The 8,337-nt window shown below is 51.4% G+C and overlaps 1 protein-coding gene across 1 annotated transcript in view; it reads right to left on the reverse strand.

The window, feature by feature from the left end:
- Positions 1-6,273, reverse strand: part of ELL (elongation factor for RNA polymerase II) — a 66,529-nt gene extending 60,256 nt beyond the window's left edge. Inside the window, exon 1 of the mRNA XM_034658087.1 lies at positions 5,789-6,273. The gene's annotated coding sequence lies outside the window, so the exon portion shown is untranslated. The remainder of the gene's footprint in view (positions 1-5,788) is intronic.
- Between the last annotated feature and the right edge of the window lie 2,064 nt (positions 6,274-8,337).

Here is an 8,337-nt window from a genome sequence, read left to right on the forward strand (position 1 = left end):
GAGGGGAGGGGAGGGGAGAAAAGAGAAGAGCAGAGCCTGGATGGCTCAGTCAGTTAAGCCCCTGCCTTTGGCTCAGGCCATGATCCCAGGGTCCTGTTCAGCAGGGAGTCTGCTCCTCCTTCTCCCTCTGCCCCTCCCCCTAATCATGCTCTCTCTCAAATAAATAAATAAAACCTTTTTTAAAAAGGAAGGAAGGAAGGAAACAGAGCAGCCAGGATGGGGACAAGGCATGGGATCCCTGACAGGACCTTGAGAACATGGTGGGGAGGTCACCCACTGTCAAAGGCAGGAGGTGCCCACTGTCAAAGGCAAAGCCATGCTAAGCTCATGTTCCAGCCCAGCTACTGCAAACCAAGCTGTCCTGACTTCAGTCAGTGGGCATTCTCATTGTAAGTGTTGCTATCAGACCCTTACATCATCCCCTCCAGATGTGGGGAGAACCACAAGGTCCATATCAGGAAGCTGAATTTCCTCCAAAAAGTCACTGTTCAGAAAAAAGGGGAAAATAAAAAAAGGAACCTCCCAGCTCACTTATCCTCCTCAGGTCAATGGCAGGAGGCAAGGCTGCTCCAAAAACCCCCTGGGTCCCAGCAGTACCACCACCACCAGGAAGGGCAGCATGAAGGGACAGCTGCCTCAGCCCAGTCCCTCAGCCCCTCAGCCCCTCTGATCAGCCTGTGCTTACCTATGGGTCCTGAAAGCAAGTGTGGAGCCCCAGGCACACACACACATCCCCCTCCAGGAGAAGGGGAGAAGGCAGCATGACAGAGGCAGGGAGCACGGCCTCCACAGTTGGAAGCCCTGAGGCAAGTGGACTGCATCTGCCCACAAGGTCAGAAAAAAACACCACTCCTCCTTCCCATCCACCTTCAGCACCGACACAGGCCCCAGCCCAAGGCCAAGCCAAAGGCAGGAGCAAACACAATGGCATAGCTCCCTACCTGTCCAATACCCCGCAAAGGGCAGCACCCGACCTGAGGGGCCTCCAGGCCACTTCCTAACTGGAAGAAAGCCCATTTCCCACCAGACTCCTTGTGATTCAACATGGGACACAAAGAGGTAAATTCACCATAGCACAAATTCTGCCCTATCTGAACTTATGGCCAGGGAAGGGCCCAGCAGCCTCAGGTGCCGAAGGGCAGAGCCTAGCCTTGCCCATCACCCTCAGGGCCTCTGTTTGGTTTGAGGACAGGAAGAGACACAGAAGTCCTGCCACTGGGAGGGCCGGGGGATGGTAACAGCTCTCCTTGCCCTTCCTCCCATCTGCACCCAGGACCCTGATCAAGATCCTCCCTCAGGCAGGACCTGAAGCTACCCCAAGCCCACCTCAAGTGTGAGGACCAACATGGCCAGATTCCATTGGGGTCCAGCTCTCTGTCACCTGCAACGGGACTCTTGAGCCCATCAATAGTCTAGCAGGTGTCAGAAGCCTAACAGACCCTAACTCTTGTTGGAGAGTCGCACACTTTTTTTTTTTTTTAAGATTTATTTATTTGACAGAGAGAGACATTGAGAGACGGAACACAAGCAGGGGGAGTGGGAGAGGGAGAAGTAGGCTTCCCGCCAAGCAGGGAGCCCAATGCGGGGCTCGATCCCAGGACCCCAGGATCATGACCTGAGCCAAAGGCAGATCCTTAACTCGCACACTTTTAAAGGCTTGGAGACCACTTCACACCCATCAGTACAGCTATTAGCAACAAAACAAAACAAAACACAACACAACACAAAAAACAACCCAGAAAAGAACAAGTGTTGGTGAGGATGGCTGGCTGGAGAAACTGGAGCTCTCAGGCACTGCTGGTGGGAATGTAAAATGGGGCAGCGGCTGTGCAAAACAGCGTGGAAGTTTTTTCAAAAAGTTAAACACAGAATTACCATATGATCCAGCAACTCAGCTTCTGGCTATATACTCAAAAGAACCGAAAACAAGGACTCAAGTGAAACAAATCAGACAGAGAAAGACAAATACTGTAAGATTTCACTTACATGTGGAATCCAAAAAAAGAAAAGAAAAAGATAAACCACAAAAAAAGAGATCAGACTCGTGGTCACCAAAGGCAGGGAGTGGGGGGAGGGGAAATTGGAGGAAGGGGTCAAAAGGTACAAACATCCGGGGTCCATGGGTGGCTCAGTTGGTTGAGCGACTGCCTTCGGCTCAGGTTGTGATCCTGGAGTCCCGGATCAAGTCTCACATCTGGCTCCCTGCTCAGCAGGGAGTCTGCTTATCCCTTTGACCCTCCTCCCTCTCATGCTCTTTCTCTCTCTCAAATAAATAGAATCTTAAAAAAAAAAAAAAAGGTACAAACTTCCAATTATACAATAAATAAGCACCGAGATGTAATGTACAACATGGTGACTATAGCTAACACTGCTGTATGATATGTAAGAAAGTTGTGAAGAGTGTATCTTAAGAAAGGCGTTAAGAAAGTAGATCTTAGGGGCGCCTGTGTGGCTCAGTCAGTTAAGCGTCTACCTTCAGCTCAGGTCAAGACCCCAGGTCCTGGGACCAAGCCCCATGTTGGACTCCCTGCTTATCAGGGAGTCTGCTTCTCCCTCTCTCTCTGCTCCTGCCCCCAGCTCGTGCTCTCTCTCTCTCATCCCTCACTCTAGCTCTCAAATAGATAAAATCTTAAAAAAAAAAAAAAAAAAAAGTACATCTTAAGAGTTCTTTTAAAAAAAAGTTTTCCTTCTGTTTTTGTATCAACATGAGATTCTAAATGTTAACTAAACTTGCTGTGGTCATCATCTCACGATATATGTCAGTCATATTACTATGCTGTACACCTTAACCTTATACAGTGCTGGATCTCAATTACATCTCAATAAAACTGGGAGAAAAAAAAAAAGCAGGGACTTGACCAGAGGTTTGTATGCCCATGTTCACAGCAGCATTACTCACAGCAGCCAAGAGGTGGAAACAATCCAGTGCCTATCAACAGACAAACAGATAAACAAAATGTGGTATATCCATACGATGGAATACTATTCAGCCTTACAACAGAAGGAAACTGACACATGCTACAACATGGATGAACCTTGGACACATCATGATCAGTGAAAGAAACCAGTCATAAAAAGATAAATACCAGGGCGCCTGTCTGGCTCAGTCTGGCTCAGAGCATGCAGCTCTTGATCTCGGGGTCATGAGTTCGAGCCCCATGTTGGGTGTAAAGATTGCTTACATAAACAAACAACCAAACTTTAAGAAAATTTAAAAGGACAAATACCATATAATCTCACTTATATGAGATCCCAAAAGTTATCAAATTCAGAGACAGAAACCAAAACCGCAGACAACAGGGGCTGAGGGAGGGGGGGATGGGGAGTTCGTGTTCAATGGGAACAGAGTTTCAGTTTGGGAAGACGGAAAAGTTCTGGGGATGGATGGTGATGATGGCTGCAAACACACCTAATACCACTGAGCTGTACACTCAAAAATGGTTAAGAAGGAAAAAAAAAATGGTTAAGATGGTAATTTTATGTTATGAGTATCTCACCACAATTTTTTTAAAAAGGCTCCAAGAAACTTGAATCTCCCTTTACAAGGGGAAGACCAAAAAAATAATAAATAAAAAAAGAAATAAAAATACAATTTAAGAAAGGCTCTAAGAGGTTCCAGTAAAGACTCTCACTCATTGGTCTTAGCACTCCCAAGGCCTCCCTGACCATGGTCATAGGATGGAACACCCCAGAAAAAAACGTTTGTCCATGCAGTGGAATGAAATCAGTGTTGGGTCAGTCCCCCCACAGTGAGCCTAGGCAGGGGATGATGGAGCTCGTCTACACCCACATAGGACACTGCAGTCATAACGCTTAGTCGGCTAGATGATGAAATTAACCCCAACTTCCTGCCTGGGCACCCCTTACCCCCATGCCCTCCAGCTGCCCCACTACCCCAGCCTCCCTCCTGTGGCCACCCTCTCAGATCTCACGCAGACTTCGGCAATCTCAGCCTCTTCCCAGACGGTTCTGCCTGCCCCACTTCCCAGGGCACCTCCTGTCCACAGCCCACTGTGCTTCTCCCTCCTGGTAGTCATCACCCATGGTCACCATCACCACCATGTGGGCCTCCCCCACAGAGACGTGAGGACCTTGGGATGCAGCCTGGCTAGCCTGCCCACCATGAAGCCCCCAGACCCAGAATAGCACCTGGCCTGCCTCAGCCCACCAGCAAATCCCATCAGTCTAATAAACAGAACAACGAGGCCACATGCACATGTCCAGGTAAGGGTTGCGGAGGACCCATCCCCATATCAGAAAGAGGCCAAGGAGCGTGGGGAAATATAAGGGATGATCCCTTGTTACTCAGCCCTTACACAGTGGGGCTCCGCTTGCCCAGGGTAGACGATGGAGGAAACAGAACCCCCACCTCCGATCCCTAAGAAACAGCATTCTCCAGTGGAGAGGGGGCTTGGCCCCCGAGACTGCCCTTATGTGACTCCGCAACAGCCAAGAGCTCACATGTAACCTGAAGGCAAAGGCGGAGCCACTGCATCCAGAGCTCTGGGCCTGACTCCTCACATTCCACGCGCAATGGCCACCAGCCTGGTGGGTTCAGCAGTCACCACCCCCCCACACCAGGCCAGGTCAGAAGTCTCTTCAGAAACTCAGCCAGCACTTCCTGCCCCTCCTCTGCTCTTTATGGCCCCTGCTCACTGCCCACTCCACCATCACGACCTGGTGAGGCTGCTCAAGGGATAGAGAAGGAGAACATGCAAAAGGGCCCAGCTCCCTCAACACAGTGGGGTGGGCTTCCTGGCAGGAAAGCTGCTAAAGAATCTGGGGAAAGCCATTTCTTAATTTAAAAAAGAAACCCTTTACAATAGAGACAAACAAGCAGATATTTTAAACTTGTGGTATACTAACATGTGCATACAAGGCGGGGGGGGGGGGTGACTGACCAGACGGGATGGGATGACAGGACCCTCTGACCTGGGGTGCCCACTACTATCTTAGGTGCTGCTTCAACCCAGGAAAACTGAGACTAAGGAGGAAGCCTGGGTCCCCAGGCTGTCAACTGGAGTTAGCTAGAGCCAGTTTACCTGACCCCAACTCATGGTCCTCAGCATCCTTTGAGGGAGGCACCTCCTTATTAGAACACCTTCCCTCCATGTCTAAGATGGACCCAGGGACAGCAAGGCCAACAGTTAGGAGCTGACACCCACCAACAGCGCAAGGTAGGAGTGGGGGTTGCTGGAATGGCACACATTCAGGAAAGGTGTCCCCGAGTCAAGCCTCAGTCTCCCCATCTAAAGAACAGTGAAAACACCCACAACAGCACAAAGGCATGGAGGATTAACCACAGTCCTCAATCCCAGGCAGCTCATTAACTTCTTAAGGATGGGGTAATCCAAGGCTGCCTGTTCCACAGCACATCTGAGAAAGCTGGGAAGAGATGAGTGGGCACAAGCCCCTTGACCCAACTTTCCCAATGCTTCGGATGGCATCACTTGCCCTCCATCCAGCCTTGGCTCCCCCAGTATCCTGAGCACCCACTAACCAGAAACTGGTCACACCAGCACAATAAGGGAAACCTGGCATCCAACTACCCCCAAGCAAAGAACACCATCTAAGAACTGGGAAGAAAATGGCTGCTGGCTTCCAGAACTGCCACATCAGTTCAAAACACCTTCCACTTAAAGAACCACGTGACATCCACATCTGGGGACAAAAGCAGCAACCCAGAAAGGTGTGGGCTCCACAGCCAGCATCAATGAGGCAGCACATACACATCTACCACCCCGTCCCTCGACATCAATGGTGACAATGAGACACACCCACCACAGACCTGCAGCGGCTCTCTGATCAGCTGTCCTCATCTTTTCTCCAGCCCAGCGTCACTCCAGAGGCAGCTGTCAACATCTTTTCAAGCCACGCATAACCCGACTCTCACAATCCGGGCTCAGGCACAACAATCAAGCTGAGTGTGAAGATGTTTCTGCCACATGGCCAGAATCAGGAAAGGTTAGAAATGTCTGCTTCCCCAACTAGCCACAGATGGCTGCCCAAATACTTCTCACATCTGTCCCCTTGCCCATTCCCCAGTGCCACCCCAGCTCAGGCCCTCAGAGCCTCCTTCCCCAGCCGCCCGCCTCTAGCCCTGCCCTCTCTGACCATTTACCACCACGGGCCAGACCACATCTCTCCCGAACCTCAGTTTCAACATACAGAAGTGGTGCTCACTCGGCCACAGGCAGCCTCATGCTCCCCTTTGATTCACAGGCACACCAGAGATGCTGCTCACTGCTGTGCAGCGCCTCTGCACAGCCCATAGCACGGGATGGCAGACAAGGCTCCCAGCACACAGGAATCCCCAGGATTGGTGTGCTGCCCCAAACACACATACTTGAGGAATACTGATCCATCACGGTGCACACTGCAAGGGATACGCAGTCACTAGAAAGTAAAGCTTACGATTATATTCCATAACAGAACTAAGATGGTGTCGGGGAAGAAGTAAGATCTAACACCATATGAGGGTACAGCTGTGATGATAAGCTGCCTGGACACAAGGCAGAGGAAGGCGCCCAGGTGTCAACAACAACCATGGCCTGTGCCCAGGGGAACAGGAAGTCCTTTCAGGTATTTTGCAAGTTTTCCACTCTGAACTACACTCCCTTTATAGTAAATTTCTTAACATGTGTTAGTTTTAAATAAGAGTTTGGTGACCCCAAGAACTTCACAAACATACGAGGTCCACTCCCCTCCAGGAGGGCTGTGGGGAGTCACCAACGTGCCCCGCTGACCTGGTGACTCAGCCGAGATCCGCGTCACAACGTGGCCAGGGAGGGACCGAGCCCAGAGAATATAATTAGCATCAGACTCCGGTGCGGCCACTTGGTGTGGGCACAGGAGGTCTCTCTAGATGGTTCATTTGGACACCAGCTTTTTTATTAAAGAGTAAAGTGACAAAACAACTACACATGGTAGTTGTCTACCACTCATTGCACCTAAGGTCAGAGGTCATTTGGTCTCAAAGGCGTCCCTTTGGGCACTTGGTGACTGTGGAGCAGCCACATATCACAGGAGGTCAGACAACTCCAGGCCGTGCTCACCACAGACCAAAGGGAAAATCCTAAAAGTTGGGGGGGGGAGCAAGGCCCTAAAAATGAAGGACCCAGAGGAGGCCAAACCCCAAAGGCACAACAGGGATGGCCGCGTGGGCCTGGCCAGGCTGCATGAAGCAGGGCTGCTGCCACAGAAGCAGATTTCCCGAAACCAGTGTCTGCTCCAGGACCAGAGTTACTCAGAACAGGAGAAGCAGTGTTATTTTCAAAGACTCCCCAGAGATGTCACAATCCGGGTATGATGTCAAAACTACTTCAAGGGTGATGAACTCTGGCCTTGCCGATGAGTCAACAGAGGGTGGGTTTCCGCCAAGCAGCCTGCTGTTTACACACAATCGCCACAGTCACCGTGGTGCAGGATCAGCATGCAAGCCGGAAGCCTAGTCAAGGGTCACAGTGGCTGAAGCCAGGTTTGAGCCCTCACACGCAGCCTCTCTGGCTGCCTGAGGAAACCTCCATCACTTACCCCACACCCCGGGTCACTCACACATCCTCCCACAGCACCTACGAGACATGCACCTTCTAGGAAGGACTCACCCCAGCCAGAACTATCAAGAGCCCACTTTGAAACACACAAGTACACTGAACCCCTACAGCCAGAGGGCAGGAGACAGGAAGCCATGCTCTTGACACCTGGCCCAGCCCACCGGACCACCTCCCTTCAGAGAGGGCAAAGCTTGGAGCCACACATGGAGTTCAAGCCTGACGACTGGTTCTCAGTCCGGTCCCACCTGGGGATTTCCTTCCAGTGACTTGGCCTCCCAGAGTCTCTTCCGATTTCCTCACCTGAGAGGTGGGAACCATTCCCCACCACAGGGCTGACAGACAGGGGTGAGATAAATTAGCATGTGCAGCTCGGGCCAGTGCTGGCATGTGGGGTGTGATCCACAGGTGTTGGTTATCCCCGTCTTTAGGCATTCTCAGGGCAGGGGGCACTGCAGCAACCTCAGGAATCTGCACAGCCATTCATGTCACCAGGGCTTGCAGGAGTCCAGAACGCTGGCATTTAACGAGAACTCGAGACCATGGTCTCACCTTTCCATAGCTGCACCCCGGTGGCTCAAGCTCCCTCCCAACTCAAGTGGCAGCCTGGGCCAGTGAGGACAGTCCAAGTGATCTTGGGCAGGTAGACGAGGACCCTCTAAGCCCCAACTGCCCCCAGTGCATAGGGGAAACAACAAGCTAGCCTTCCTGCCAAGGTCACCAAGAAGATGTCAGGAGCCTGGACAAAGGGCTTAGAGGGGCCTGGCCCACAGCCAAGAGGGGCAGC

This window comes from Ailuropoda melanoleuca, chromosome 4 (genome assembly GCF_002007445.2).
Source record: "Ailuropoda melanoleuca isolate Jingjing chromosome 4, ASM200744v2, whole genome shotgun sequence".
Lineage (NCBI taxonomy): Eukaryota > Metazoa > Chordata > Mammalia > Carnivora > Ursidae > Ailuropoda > Ailuropoda melanoleuca.